Source organism: Leuciscus leuciscus (genome assembly GCF_965113295.1).
Source record: "Leuciscus leuciscus genome assembly, chromosome: 1".
Classification (NCBI taxonomy): Eukaryota; Metazoa; Chordata; class Actinopteri; order Cypriniformes; family Leuciscidae; genus Leuciscus; species Leuciscus leuciscus.
This window is the reverse complement of record NC_138725.1, coordinates 15337551-15354393: the sequence shown is the minus strand read 5'-3', so window position 1 is coordinate 15354393 and position 16843 is coordinate 15337551. Positions and strand designations below refer to the sequence as shown.

Below are 16843 nucleotides of genomic sequence, written 5' to 3'. Positions count from 1 at the left end.
CAGAAAATCAGGTACACACGCACAGTGACGCACTGACGAGCCCGACCTCGATGGGAGGGTGCTCGCTGGTAGTGGGGAGGGGCATGAGAGTTGTAAACATTCAAAATTTTGGCTAATCGACCCAATCTGCCAGACTTGCCGACGGCAGCTTTAAGTATATCAAGCGACGAGAATACTTTTTGTGCGCAAAAACAAACAAAAATAACGACTTTATTCCACTATTCATTTCCTTCTCTCTGGGCCTCGTAGTGTTTTTGCGCTGCGCGTCAGTGTTATACGTCATCACGCATCACACACATGACCAGCGTCGGCCAATAGTGAGCCTACGTGGTGACGTGTAACACAGACGCGCTGCGCAAAAACACTACGCGAACCAACTAGAGGTCCAGAGAGAAGGCAATGAATAGTTGGGTGAACTATCCCTTTAATATCTGCTTTACAGACGCTCATGAAGTGTGTGCAAACACTTTCTGTTTCACCAAACTGGAGCTGACGTTAATCATTTCAAAATACCTTAAAAACTGTTTTAGAATTAATTTTCTACAAGTTAGTCATGGATAGTGGAAACCTTTTCAGTAACAAAAATGTTTTTTTCACTAGTAATGTAATAATTGTTTTTCTTTATTTGAACGTCATGTGGGAAACTGCTAAAAGAAAGAAGTGAGACTAACAGTAATTCTCTCGTGTGAAAAAGTAGCCAATAAACTGTTCAGAGCAGATGTGTGTTGAGGTGAGTTCACAGTGTGGTTCACACATTTGATGAGATCATAGGAAGTGAATAACCACAGGAGGAGCTGATGATGTTTACAGGAAGAGCTGTAACTATATATAATGAAGAGAAAGACTGACAGAAACACAACATGGCTGATAAGTGTGATCTGTGTCTGCTGGGACTGATCATTCTCTCTTCACTTCTCACAGGTAAAGAAATCTGTATTTTCTCTAAAGACATTTAGTGGAATTAGTCTGGAAAGAGTTCATTTGAACATGCTCAGTTTATTCTTGCACACATTCACGTTGTGATCTCAGAGTTGTGTATTGATACACACAGATCATACTGTATTATTCCTGATACTGGATATAGTGTCACTCAAACATCTGATTATGAAGAATTATCTTCATATTAAGAGTGTGTCAGTGATTTGAACAGCTCTCTGATGAAGACTAATAGTTTATTCTGGAGAGTGTGTTGTTTGCTCTAAGTGAGGGTAATGCTGTTTGTGGAGTTGTGTAATCCTCCTCTGCTGAGATCCTCAGAGATTTAATGTATTTTATCTTCAGTTGATTTAATCTAATGCTGAGTTCACACTGCACGATTTTGTTACTGTCAAAATTTGGCAGTTTTTTTACAGCTATTTTTTTTACAGTGCACACTGTAACATATGGTCTTATTTTGACAGTAACATGCTGTTTTCCATTAAAACAGCCATATAACATTGAAACAAATGCATTCTGGGAGATATTTGTCTTTTTCGAGAAAGTAGCCTACTGTCAAAGTCGACACTCAGAGGCTGTGTTCCAAACACACACCCTATACCCTCATTCACTATTCCCTACATTAGTTCACTAATATAGTCTACTTGACTGAGTGAATAAAAACAAGTGAGTTAATTCAGACACTGATGAACACCTGCTGTTAACAAGCAGAATCACTGAAGGAAAGAGGAACAAGAAGAACAGAAAAAATATTAAATCAACTGAAGATGAAGACATTAAATCTGTGAAGATCTCAGCAGAGGAGGATTAAACAACTCCATAAACAGCATTACCAGCTTCACTTATTACTAACCAGACTGACTTTATTTCTGTCCGATGTCTACAGAAGTTCTTATTAAAAGGTGACAGAGGTTTAGATGTCATTGTATTTTCATTTGATGTCACCATGATGGTGATCAGTGTTTGCTTTAGTTGGGCTCTGGACCCTTGACTTTTGAACATTAGTTTTTCTTTGGCTGCGGTAGCTTTGTCTTTAAATACATTTGCTATTGCAAAAAAGCTGAAAGAAAACAGGATCAGATGACAATGGCTGTTTGTTAACCCTCTGGGGACCAAAAACGCGCCTGCGCGTTTTGCTCGGTTTTTTTTTTAGCAATGAAAAATAAACACAAAATGCTCTGTTAATTTTGATCTTTCATTTTCGTGTAATACATCAATCGATCCTGTTCAGTTTCTATTTTTTTTCTGTATACTCACAATACAAATAAAGTGTTTTGCTTTTTGACAAATAAAGAAAAACTAACATGATGCTATTTCTGCCTTCTCTCTGTCAGTAAACTCCCATTTGAAACGCGTTCGAAAATGATCTATAACTCCGCGAAAATTCAGTCAAACAGGCAAACAGACCCACGGGCATAAAGCTTGAGATCGCAGCTTTTAAATGAAGTAATTTATATAAAAAACAAATATTATCAGCTTCTGTAATCTGTATAAAAAGAGAGCGACTCCAGTCGAGCTCATTACGAGCCATTCAAAAGTAATTTGACCACGCCTCGGAGAGCGCGTGCTATTCAAACGCAAATTCTGAGAACCATTTCAGTCTGTGAAACGCCCCCACATCAGCTGTAAACAAAGAGGCATAATATAGCCTACCTTATGGAGAAAATTTTCCGTGCTGATATGAGGAGCAGATCCCGCTGAGGAGTGAGGTAGGCTAAGTTATCCTTTCTCAAGTGTTAATGTGGAATAACGTTATGGAATAACGTTGTAGGCTTATGTAAACAAAAAGATGAATCGCGTTTCTATAATATGAATCGCGTTTCTGTGAGATGAATGAAGGGTACATATTTGTAAAGACTGTTTAGCCTAAATATGAATCGCGTTTCTGTGAGATGAATGAAGGGTACATATTTGTAAAGACTGTTTAGCCTAAATATGAATCGCGTTTCTGTGAGATGAATGAAGGGTACATATTTGTAAAGACTGTTTAGCCTAAAATGAATCGCGTTTCTGTGAGATGAATGAAGGGTACATATTTGTAAAGAGTGTTTAGCCTAAATATGAATCGCGCGTCTGTGTGTGAAAGAATAAACTGCTTTTACAGTTACAGTTACTGCGTTACAGTCAGGCGAAGTATGAAAGACAACATTTTGTTGACTAGATTTGGGTACAGTTTTTACTGTAGAATATACTGTCACATCAAATAAGCTTTTCTGCTCATATATATAAAATACTATTTTGTCAAAAATAAAGTCATAGACTAAGATGTTCCAATGTTGGCTATATTCAAACTAATGAATACATATGATAAAATGTAGGCCTATAATCTTTTTTCTTTTTTTTTTTACAAAGAAAGAGTACTTTTTTGCAGAAATATTGCTGAAATTGTAATTATTGTTGTAATTGTAACCTTTTTAATAAAATAGCAAAACATATTTACAAGATAGATGTAAGCAAAATCTTAAATGGTCAATATAAGTCTTCTTCAAAATATATATTTTGTCCTTGCATTGTGGCTCAGTCAGTGTCACACCTGAATGAATGGCTAATTATGCAGAGTCATTATGCAGAGTGGGTGGGACTAAGGTGTAAACTACTCCTCCCCCTCGCATATTGGCTTTCCAAGCAAAACCTGTTTTACACCATTTAAATCAATGTATTTTTTTTTGTGAACGATAAAGCAAGACTATTTTCACATAATTTTGAAGCTAGAACTGAAAGGGACAACATCCATTAGTCAAAAGTCTTGTGGGCACATATTTTGTATGAGTTTTGTGGTCTTATTTCAGCAACTTTCATTTTTATTTTTTTAAATAACCACGCATAAACATTATTCTCTTAAAAATACAAACATCTACATACATGTTGCTCGCATATTATGGTAGGCCTGTTTGTGCTATATAGAGTGAATTTACACCTTTGCCATTAACATGTTTATAAATAACTGAAAAAAGCACAAATGTCAGAGCATGTCAGAACATCTCAAGGGCCCCAAAAAAAGCTTGGTCCCCAGAGGGTTAATGATCACATTCATCATCTAGTGCCACGGATCTCATTTATTGTCTAATGTATTTTATCAGCGCAGTTTTTTACAGTGTTTATTTTAGTTTTATGCTTTTAATGCTAGTATGTTTTATGTTTTCATTTATTAACATATATCATAATAATCACTGAGATATACTGTGTTTCAGGAACCAGTGGTGTGGATGATCATGTGTTCATCAGTTCTGGTGAAAATACTCATCTGTCCTGTAATAATACTCTTTCTGACTGCAACTCAACTACATGGATCTACTCTAACAGATTCAGACGTTCAGAGATAGTTGAACTGATTGCTGGAGGGATAAAGAATAAAGACACAGAGAGACATGAGAGACTGAGTCTGGAGTCTGACTGCTCTCTGAACATCAAGAATGTCACAGAAGATGATCATGGATTTTACATGTGCGAACAATATGTGAATGGACAGAAACAAGGAACTGATGCATGTGTTTATCTGCATGTTCTTCATGGTAAGTTTATGATTATGTGGTCAATTTAAAATTCTCCATTTAAACTCAGATGATGATTGAAGAGTCTGTGATTTGTGTCTTGTGTTCAGTTTCAGTGTCTCCAGCATCATCATCATCATCATCATCATCATCATCTTCATCCTCACAGACTGAGATCAGTCCAGGCCGCTCTGTGACTCTCTCCTGTCAGTTGTATTCATATACTAGACTTTCCTGTGATTATTGGGTTCGTTCTGAGGGATTTGAGCTGTTGTGGGTGAATCAGGCTGGTGTTGATCTGAAGACAGACTCCAGATATCAGATATTATCATCCTCAGATCAATATCGCTGTATCAACATCACTCTGACTACAACACTCCTGAATGAAGATAACAACAGAGAGTGGAGATGTCAGCTTACTCACAGAAATCAACTCAAGACCTCAGTCAGATACACTGTCAAGTATTCAGGTGAGAAAACAGTGTTAGAAGAGCCTCATAATGTCAGTAACACTAAGGTCTATCAGTATCACTGAACCAGAACAAACTGAGGGAACAAAAGCTTTTTTGACTCTCACAGAAGAGTAACTCAAAGCATTGCTTCAAACTAATGAACTGCAGTGAAGTAACAGTCCAAAACGTGATGCTGGAAATAATATAATATAATACACTCACCTAAAGGATTATCAGGAACACCATACTAATACTGTGTTTGACCCCCTTTCGCCTTCAGAACTGCCTTAATTCTACGTGGCATTGGTTCAACAAGGTGCTGAAAGCATTCTTTAGAAATGTTGGCCCATATTGATAGGATAGCATCTTGCAGTTGATGGAGATTTGTGGGATGCACATCCAGGGCACGAAGCTCCCGTTCCACCACATCCCAAAGATGCTCTATTGGGTTGAGATCTGGTGACTGTGGGGGCCATTTTAGTACAGTGAACTCATTGTCATGCTCAAGAAACCATTTTGAAATGATTCTAGCTTTGTGACATGGTACATTATCCTGCTGGAAGTAGCCATCAGAGGATGGGTATATGATGGTCATAAAGGGATGGACATGGTCAGAAACAATGCTCAGGTAGGCCGTGGCATTTAAACGATGCCCAATTGGCACTAAGGGGCCTAAAGTGTGCCAAGAAAACATCCCCCACACCATTACACCACCACCACCAGCCTGCACAGTGGTAACAAGGCATGATGGATCCATGTTCTCATTCTGTTTACGCCTAATTCTGACTCTACCATCTGAATGTCTCAACAGAAATCGAGACTCATCAGACCAGGCAACATTTTTCCAGTCTTCAACTGTCCAATTTTGGTGAGCTCGTGCAAATTGTAGCCTCTTTTTCCTATTTGTAGTGGAGATGAGTGGTACCCGGTGGGGTCTTCTGCTGTTGTAGCCCATCCGGCTCAAGGTTGTGCGTGTTGTGGCTTCACAAATGCTTTGCTGCATACCTCGGTTGTAACGAGTGGTTATTTCAGTCAAAGTTGCTCTTCTATCAGCTTGAATCAGTCGGCCCATTCTCCTCTGACCTCTAGCATCAACAAGGCATTTTCGCCCACAGGACTGCCGCATACTGGATGTTTTTCCCTTTTCACACCATTCTTTGTAAACCCTAGAAATGGTTGTGCGTGAAAATCCCAGTAACTGAGCAGATTGTGAAATACTCAGGCCGGCCCGTCTGGCACCAACATCCATGCCACGCTCAAAATTGCTTAAATCACCTTTCTTTCCCATTCTGACATTCAGTTTGGAGTTCAGGAGATTGTCTTGACCAGGACCACACCCCTAAATGCATTGAAGCAACTGCCATGTGATTGGTTGATTAGATAATTGCATTAATGAGAAATTGAACAGGTGTTCCTAACAATCCTTTAGGTGAGTGTATAATAAAAAATAAAAAAAAGGAATTGAAATTTGACAGCAAAAATATTTACTTTTTATGTAATATGATGATCAAAGTTAAAATATGAATGTCATATTCTACATGTAGTATGCATAATGCTAGAGTTATCTCTGTCTCTGTACAGATCTCTGTACAGATTGTCACATTGAGTTGTTGTTTTAGTTTCATTTCATGGACTTTTATGTTGTGTCCCAATTAACGTACTTATGCATATTCTAGGACATGTTTAGTATAAACAGTGAGAGTAGTGTGTTCATATAACACTCCGGTTCTTTCACTCGATTCTCCCAGAAAGCGTCACATGAAGACGATATGTTGAGCTCATCCATGCAGCGCATTCACTGTAGATCCATGAAAAACACCAAACAGACATAAACTACTGCTCATCCACTCACAAAATGATAAAAAAACATACATTTTTAAAGTAAACAAAACAAATATACAAAAAAAGAGAGAAACACAAAATAAGCCGTACACTCGTAATGCTCGGCAACAAGTTTAACATATAAAACTTCAGTTATTCATCAAGTCTGGGTGTCTTATGACCCCAATATGAAATAAACTGAGTTAAATATATTTTAAAAATATATTTTTTTTTACCTTAAAGTCGGCATGGAATCAAATTTGACAAATCTTCTTTTTATATGTAATGTTGTAGTGTTTATTATAAATGATTTATCTGTACACTTCATTATTTTTTTAAAATTCATGTACCCTTATAATCTTTAGTCAAATACATTACCCTTTCCTCCCCCCTCGAAACGACCTCTCTTCTCTTTCGGTCACGTGCCATGGCGAAAGGGTGCGGCCAGAGCCGATGAGGGTGCGGCTATCGGTGTTTGTCTCGTTTCGCGGGAGGCTCATAATGGGCTGATTCCTGCCTGAAAATTTAGCTACTCGTCTCCGTTCTCGTCGCCGGGCTCCTCAAAAAAATATCCTTCATGGGAGGGTAACGGTGGGGGAGTCCGGTGGAGAGAAATCCTCCACAACTGAATGTAAACTGGCATTCAAATCTGCCTCCATTTTGTTTGCAACGCCCAACCTCCAACGATCCAATCAATTCCCGATGGACGAAATCAAGCCCCGCCCTACATTTTTTTCTAATTTCAGAAGCCGTTTCACTCGGATATACATCACAACAAGGAAAAAATTACAATCTCAACTTCCGTTTCATGCCGACTTTAAAGAAAAATAGTCATCTCTGCCTACATTTTGTTTCGTCTGACCGGAGAAAGATTGACATGCCTAGTTACAAGTTGTAATGTATAGCAGAAGAGTAGACAAGCTTTGGGACATACTATCACGTCATATCCCAGATAGCAACATTGTTTCGGCCCAGATCCGGCCCACATCTGGCACATGTGGAAAGATGATCCGGCCCTCATGCAGCATGGAATGACGGCCCTTGGGCGGACCGCTCCTGTTTGCCAGTTCCGCTCCTGTTTGCAAAATAGTAATGTGACTAGAATGAAATAGGCTCCGACGCACACAATTTGAATATCTAAACTAGAAAACCCAAACCGCACCCCCCTTCAAACTATTTAGGCAGGTTGTATCCAATGAAGGAACAGAAAATGGGACTGATGTAATCAAATATAATTTTATTAAACACTAGACAATAATATACTGATTGGCAATCAGAGCAGACAAATGTTCCCCGCAGGTAACAGTGAACAATTCTACAATAAACAAATCACAGTGAATAAAAGTCTCATAATGCAGTGGTTCTCAACTCCAGTCCTCGGGACCCGCTGCTCTGCACATTTTGTATGTCTCTCTTATCTGACACACTCAGTTCAGTTCATGGAGTCTCTCCTAACGAGCTGATGATCTGATTCAGGTGTGTTAAATAAGGGAGACATACAAAATGTGCAGAGCAGTGGGTCCCGAGGACTGGAGTTGAGAACCACTGAGTTACAGGATATAAAGTCTAACAATATCAAGACTACAGTGAATAAAGTCGAATAAATAAATACTGTTCACATACACACACTCCAACACTGCAAGAGACACTTCAAACCAAATCGGCCGTGCATACATACACGAACACAGCATTTCACACTTCACACTAGTGAACATTGCAAAATAGACACTGTCCCCAAAGGAGATATTGCACAATGCCCATTGGCCGAATATTGGAGTATGATGATTGCCAAAAAAAAAAAAATGATTACATTTAGATTAACAAGCTACCACTAGCAGGACTCCATCCTAGGCCCACCTAGGTCCAGGTCATCACAGAACAGTGGTAGCAAATCCCCAAAACACACACACAAACATCCAAAGAAATAAAAAGTAAAACAGAATGATTAAATCCAGGAAAAACAGTGGCTAGTGACAGACGAAGGCAATTCTCGTTTTTCTCTGGACACCAGCCTAGATGAATTAGAGCTATATGCCCCGTAACAAAGTTAAACGGTGTGAATGACTAATAGCTGTGCACTCTCCCCAGTGTTGCTTGTTGCTGCAAACCCGTGTAGAATCACTACTCGCTATTATGTGAGCAAAATTCTGTAGACTCGTAACTGCTGGGACCATTTACTGGTCACCATACACGCAGACGCCAGACCGGGGTTCTCCCGTTTACACAGCCGATACACCAAGAGGCTCACTCTTCAACTCACACCGCATTAATGTTTTTCTGTTCATGTCTCACGACACATTTAAAGGGACGCTTGTCCCAAACGCATTTGTTATGGCCTGCTTGTGGCCCAGATCTGGCAAACAGGAGCGGTCCGCCCAAGGGCCGTCATTCCACGCTGCATGAGGGGCCAGATCATCTTTCCACATGTGCCAGACGTGGGTCGGATCTGGGCCACAACAATATTGCTATGTGGGTTATAGCTAGCCTAACAGCTAAGATGCTAACAGACTTTTTCGAAGACACTAAACCATTTCTGTAAACGAAATATTCAACAGAAGCGTATCAATTACATGTAAGAAAGTGTCAGGAATAGTTGTGTGTATTATTTGTGTAACTTTAGGGAATAAACTTGCCTGAAAGCCGTGAAAACAACAGCGAGACAGAGTTTTTGGAGCTTGTCAGTTGAGTTTCCGCCCCGTTTCCTGTTTATGCTACTCGCATGTTCAGCGCGCACTCCCATTAAAACACGTCAAAGTTATGTCGAATTTACATGAATATACATCTAGAATTAAAACATTAAAAATACTGATGGAGTGAATTATAAGAAAAAAAAGATAAGATGTCCTGAAACTTATTTTTTTTAAGTGGATAGTAGGCCTAATATAAATGGAATGAGAATATGAAAGCAGTATAGGCCATAATACAATAGACTAAACACGGTGTAGAAACAAAGTGTGGCCGAGTAGTATAAATATACCTTGTTTCTATTTTGTATTAAAAATGTTTATGGCCCCTTTAAGAAATCTCTCTCTTCTCGTGATACTATTCACTGGTTTTGGATGCGTGCGCGCGACCAGAGAAGCATTTTCACTGTACAGAAGAGGCATTCCAATTAATTGTACAATATTTTGGTTCGTTATGGAGTAGGCTAATAGATTTAAATCTGACATATTGCGCTGCATTCCACTGTATTTCAGTGTGAATTGAAATGCATTTCATTCTGTATGACTTGTATTTGTCACAGTTGTGTTCTGTTTAGTTTGTTTTCATTGGACTTGTCTGCCTGTCATCATGTCACGTGTCTTCTTCACTGTCATTATTAGTTCAGTTGTATCACCTCTGTCTAATTCATCATCATCTACATCACCTGTGTTCTGTTCATCAGTGTTCATCTGTGCTGTATTTAAGTTCCTTCAGTTCAGTCAGTCTTTGTCCGTTATCTGTTGTTGTACTAGTTTGTAAGTATCAGTGGTGGCTGGTGAAAAATATCTTAGTTGGGGCTGTGTCATATTCAGCTGGTTTCAATAGTCTGGTAACCATGGGAGTCTTTTAGCGTAATGGCTCCGAGGTTGTGGAATGCTCTTCCTCAAGACATCAGTCAAACATCCACCCCTCTCCTTCATAAACACATTTTTTTTTATCTGGATATAACTCTTCAGCTCACACTCTGTAAATATGCTATTTGTTTGAATCCCTCTTTGTTTGTATCTTTAACCTAACTTTATAAGTGACCTCTGAATATTAGGCCTACTCTCTGCCCTTGGTATGTGTATTGTGTGTAACGACACTAGGGATATAAAGGGAATATATATTTTAATAACTGATCATGAATATGATCACGTATAGCATACAGGTTAAATCACCTGAAAAGGGAATACTTTTGCCAATGTATCTATAGAGGGATAATTAAATACAACGGATTATAATCAATTATCAATACAGGTAGGCAAAAATAGATCAATTGTATATATCAACAATTAATCACAACGAATTATAATTAACCATTGATATACCAATAGTCTAGAATAGATCAATTCTCAGGATAACCCTTAATGGAATTAATTTCAACCAGGAGCAGAGGTATCTGGAGGTCCGGGCCAGCTGCCAAATTGGAAAACAAACCTGCCCAAATAATCTACTAAAAATACCCACACACACGTGAAGGGTTAAATGCCAGAAGACACACACAGCACTAGGTGTGAACACACCACACAAATGGCAGCTTCGCCTTCACCCTCCAGAAACCTCCCAGCTCCTGCAACAAAGACAACATAAATAAAAACACAAAACATGAACAATCCAAACGTATAAAACAAGTCAAATAATTCAGCCGAGCAGAAAGATAATGTTAAAAACATAAACAAATTATTAACACACAAAACTCTTACATACCGCAGAATGATCCCGGCGCACAAACCGCTTCGCAGTCGCGCACCATATTGCAGTACAGCAGCTCAGTCAGGAACACATGCTATCAATGCCATGCTATCAATGCCACCGAAAACAAAATGTAAATAATCAGCCGCGGTCAATTTCTTCTTGTTATATAAAAAACGGCTACTCATACCTGTGAGGCGTGGGCAGCCAGAGCAGAGCAGAGCAGAGCAGAGCAGAGCAGAGCAGAGCAGAGCAGAGCAGACGAGGAAGCCAGCTTACAGTTTTTTTTTATTTTTTTTATTTTTATTTTTTTATTGATAGCAACATTGGGTACAAACGTGTAAAACCATCAATATACAATCAAACATTTATACAGACATACCATACCAGAGACAAGGAATAAAAAAAATAAAAAAATAAATAAAAAAAACATACGTATACATACTAAATAGAGGTGGAAAAATAAGAATATTAAGAGGATTCGGGAAATAGGTCATAATATTTACACAAAAGTTTTCCATTTTTCTTGTTCTTTACAAGCTTGTGTGATTTAAGAAGCATATTAAGTTCCAAAATATAATGTTTAAAACATAAGGAAGACTTATTACATTTCTGCTTGTGTATAAAGAACTTAGCATATAAGATTATAAAATTTAATACAAACTCCAGGGAGCCATCTTGTGGGAAACAAAAGTGACAGATAATATCTTTCAGGGTGAATGAGTGAGTTATATTTTGAGATTGGAGAAAGTGAGTACCCAAATCTTTCCAAAACCTTTTGGTAACTGGACAATTAAAAAATAAATGAGGAATGGTTTCAGTGTCCTGTTTACAAAAGCTGCAGCATGTGTCAATGTCTAGAAACTTAGCAACAAAACAATTTGTAGGGTAAATGTTATGTAAAATTTTAAAGTGGACCTCTTTAGCTTTATTAGAGATACAGTATTTGTGAGGAATCAACCATGTTTTTTTCCAATTTATTTCACTTATTAAGGAATTCCAATAAAACATCCCCCTTGGAGCAATGGAGTTACTCTTTTGCAAATGTCGGCGAATATGCTTATTGTTACATTTTTTATCAGACAGTTCTACACCATCCAACATAAGTGAAAGCTGTCTGATATCTTTGTTTCCATAGCTCAGATGATTTTTAATTAATTGTCTGATTCCGATGGGGATGGCATCAGTGATAGATTTAAAATCTTTAAAAGGTATTGGGAAATCATGAGCTTCCATAAACTGTTCATAAGAGAGCATGGTGCCAGAATCATCAAATAAGCAGAGTACATGGTTAATTCCTCTATCGAACCACTTAGGGAAGAATACTGATTTATTCCTAATAAGAATGTCGCTGTTGCTCCAAAGGAGAGATTTGTGTGGTGAGAAGTTGTGATTGAAGGATAATTTCCAGGCCAAGAGGGACTGTTGATGGAAGTTGGACAGTTTGATAGGTAGTTTATTTGGTAGAAAATTACACTTTAGAAGAAACGAGAGCCCACCCAGCTTATTAAAAATAAAGTTCGGAATAAAGAAAAAAATAGAATCAGGATTTCGAATGCACCTTTTTAACCAATTAATTTTGAATGTGTTGACCACATCTATAAAATCCAAAATCTCTAGACCTCCCTTTTCTTTAGGGTTAGAGAGAACATTCTTTTTAAGCCTATGAGACTTGTTCTTCCAAATGAAATCTAAAAAAGTCTTGTTGACTTGATTAGCAATTGAGTCCTTTACAAATAGAGACAAGGAAGGGTAAACAAAGCGAGAGAGGCCTTCTGCTTTGGAGAGTAATACTCTACCTAAGACGGACAAGTCTCTTTGTAGCCAGCAGTTGAATATTAATTTGGTTTTCTGTATCCTATTTGAAAAATTTAAGTTCTGTCTAACTATAATATTTTTACATACATGTATACCTAAATATTTTACATTCTGTTTAACTGGAATGTTATCAATAGCAGAGTCACTACAACAATGAAGTGGCATCAGCTCACACTTGGATCGATTAAGCCTTAAACCAGACGCAGAAGAGAAATTCTCCACCAGTTCAAAGACAATGCTCAACTGGTCCTTGTTGTTCAAAAAAATGGTGGTGTCGTCCGCCAGCTGTGAGATCTTTATTTCTTTTCCAAAAATCTTTATTCCTTCAAAATGTACCTCCTTTACTAAGTGTATAGCTAGTAGTTCGGTTACTAAGATAAATAAAAAGGGAGAAATGTTGCACCCCTGCCTGACCCCCCTATTAATCTGAAATCGTGGAGAAGTATTTTGATTAATTATAACAGAGCTATTTATATCTTTGTAGAACATGCTGACAATGTCGATGAAAGGGCTTCCAAAACCAAATGCCTTGATGGCTTGTATTAAAAAAGGGTGTTCGATTGTGTCGAACGCTTTGTAGAAATCAAGAAACAAAACGAAGGCGTCAGAATCAATATTGTCAGCATAGTCAAGCAAGTCTAAAACGAGCCTTATGTTATTGCTAATGTGGCGGTTTTTCATGAAACCCGTTTGAGTTTCTGCAATTATTGAATTTAAATCAGATTTTAATCTATTTGCATATACAGAGGCCAGAATTTTATAATCTATAGTTAATAATGTGATTGGACGCCAATTATCAATTAAGTGAGGGTCTTTACCAGGTTTCGGGATCAAGGAGATGATGCCTTGCTTCATTGTTGTGGTCATTTCCCCTTGATCAATACACTCCCTATACATGTGCATTAAAGGGAGTTGAATAAGCTCCCAGAAATGAATATAGAACTCCGCTCCTAGCCCATCTATCCCGGGAGATTTTCCCTTCTTCATAGCAAACAAAGCATTTTTAACCTCATTTAAAGAGAGATCAGAGTCACAAGAAGCTTTATAATCTTCACTAATAATAGGGATACTGTGCTGAATTTTTTCAAAAAAACGTACACTTTCTTCTCTGTTAAAATTAGACTGATATAAATTACCATAAAACGAGCTAACAAATTTAGAAATGTGAGTAGGATCCTTAGAGAGGGTGCCATCAATGTAGAGCTCAGTTACAGAATTTCTTTTAGCATTCCTTTTTTCTAAAGCAAAAAAATAATTGGTGTTCTTTTCGCCCTCTTCCAGCCACTTAGCCCTTGATCTAATAAATGCCCCCTTTGCCATTTCTGTATATATTTGGTCTATCTGAATTTGGATGGCTTTTAGCTCAATTTCTTCTTCTGGGTTAATGTTTCCTTTAGACATTAATTGAGTTAACTTATTCATCAAGACATGTTCTGAATTATATTTTTCTTTCTTTATTTCCTTAGATCTTTTTATAGCCAATTGTCTAATTTTATACTTGAAGTACTCCCACTTTTTCTTATGTCCATTATTAATGTCAATCTCGAAGATCTCCTTCGCTAGAAGCTTAACAGAATCATTAAAGGAGTCGTCACTCAAAAGAGTATTGTTAAACTTCCAATAACCTCTCATGCCCGATTGCGGGTCAATGGAGCCTAGTTTCAAAATAATTAAGTTGTGGTCCGAAAGGGGTGCATAAACATGTTTAACCTCATTAACAAATTGAAGAGAAGAAGAAGAAACTAAAAATAAATCAATTCTCGACTTCAAAGTCAGACTTCTATTACTCCAGGTGAAATCTTGGATGTCTGGGTTAAAAAAACGCCAAGCATCAGTCAAGGATAGGTCTGAGCACAGAGAAGAGATTAAATCGCTTCCTTGGGAGGAACGAGCCGCTCTAGGTGGGTATCTATCCTCTATTTCGTCAGGACATTCATTGAAATCCCCCGAAAGAATTATAAAGGCATTTACGTATTTTCCCTTTAAATCCCTTAGCTTGCCAGTAATGGTATTGAATAAGTTTTTGTTGTCAAAGTGTGAATTAAATCCATATACATTGCAAACTATGAAAACTGTATTGCCCTGCTTAACTATTATTGTTATCCATCTTCCGTCACTAGAGGGCACAACTTCCAAAATATCCCCCTTGAAACCATGCACAAGGATTGAGACACCAGCAGAATGATTAGAACCATGACTAAAGTGAGCAACATTACCCCATTGAGCTTTCCAGAACCCTGTATCAGAGTCACAAGAGTGCGTTTCCTGTAATAAAATCAAGTCAGCTTCAGACCTTTTACAGAATAAAAATAATGCTTTCCTTTTTGTTAAGTCCCGAATCCCTCTCACATTTAAAGACACGACGTTAAGACGTTTAAACAAAAAGTCCATAAAGGAACAGAGATATAGAACAGAAATTACCTGAAAGTACTATTGAACTAAAAAAGTATGCAAAGACCTTACAAGAAGGTGATGATAACCTGCCTTAAAATAGCAAGAACCCTGTTGTACAAGTAGCCGTCAACTTAGAATCAAGAACGTTCGAGACGGCTGCACTTATAGTAAATGAAACTAACATGATCTCATTTAAAGTCCAACAAGGAGATCATATATTTGTATGAAAAAAAAAAAAAAATGAACAAAGTAAAATCTGTTAAGGTAGCACTAGTATTAAGAACTCAACCATCTCAGTCTGTAACGAGCGCTGGCAAAGTGTTCATGCCTGTCTATGGCTACAACAAAAAGGAGGATTAATCCAAGTCTAAACGACAAGGTAGCCTAGCTACATGCGTTGTATTAAATCTCCAAAACAAAATAGACAATTTAAGTTATTTTCCAAAAATGCCACATGTCGACGGGGGCTTATGTGTACTTTAATACCTTTGGTAAAAGAAGATGCTCAGCCAACGAGGCTATTCCGGACAGTCAATAACTTTTCCATTGATGACAGCCGAAGCACCTCGGAATGATGCCTTTTTCCCTTCATCACGCGCCTTCTTGATCAAAGGCCAGAGCTTCTCCCGAGCCGCTCTGTCCTCCGGAGAAAGAGCTTCGGTAATCCTGAGACGATTCTCTTGCAAATACTGAGAGTTTTTAGCTTCTTTCCAGACGGCATCACGAAGGCGACGCAAGGCAAACAAAACTATAGTTGATCTCGCAGCGCCGTCATCTCTCAATTTCCCCACGCGATGGACGATGTCAATGCCTTGTTTCAAGTCTTCACGAAGCTTTGGTGCCATTTTCCCAAGGATGTCGATGATCTTGCCTCTGATGTCTTCATCTCTTGACTCCCTTACGCCGTGCATCTTAAGCGACCACCTTCTGCTGTAGCGTTGACACTCAGCAACAGCTTCTCTCAGGTGCTTATTTTCTTCTTGGAGCTTTGTATTGGCAACTTTCATTTTCTCCAGTGTTTGCTTGTGTTGTTGAACATCCAGTGACAGCTGTTTGACAGTTGTAGTCAGCTCCTCAACCCGTTTGGAAGTAGCTTCAGCAGTTATGCCTATAGCAGAGACTTTCCGGAGTGTTTCATCCTGCTTGCTGGTCATGGCTCGTATCGCCTCCATGAGTTCAGCATTAGCCGTCTCCCAGTTTCGCCCACCTGATTGAGATTCACGATTCCTTTTCTTGGCAGGCTTCTCTGGTGTCTCCACCGCCAAAATGGGAAATAAACCGGTGTCTGACAATGGCTCTGGGGTGGTTTCATACCAGCACATTTCGTCTCCACTCAAGGGTTTCTGGGCTACCGACTCTTGAGACTGGTTATCTTCCATGTTTAGCGACACGTGTTGAGAAGTCGTTAAACTTTCAGAGTTCCTCTTTTTCTTTTTAGATTTGGGCATTCGTGGTAGCCTACGTCTTGCTATTATGTACGTTTTTTATAAAAAAAATTTTTAAGGTTCTGCCATCAAATTATTTTAAAAAAATGGCAGTAATATCATAAACCCT

At 38.4% G+C, this 16843-nt stretch overlaps 1 protein-coding gene across 1 annotated transcript in view; it reads left to right on the top strand.

Annotated features, from left to right (window-relative positions):
* Window positions 1–865: 865 nt before the first annotated feature.
* LOC309500988 (uncharacterized protein) overlaps window positions 866–16843 on the top strand; it is a 97977-nt gene continuing 81999 nt past the window's right edge. The window contains exon 1 of the mRNA XM_082172834.1: window positions 866–921. The gene's annotated coding sequence lies outside the window, so the exon portion shown is untranslated. The remainder of the gene's footprint in view (window positions 922–16843) is intronic.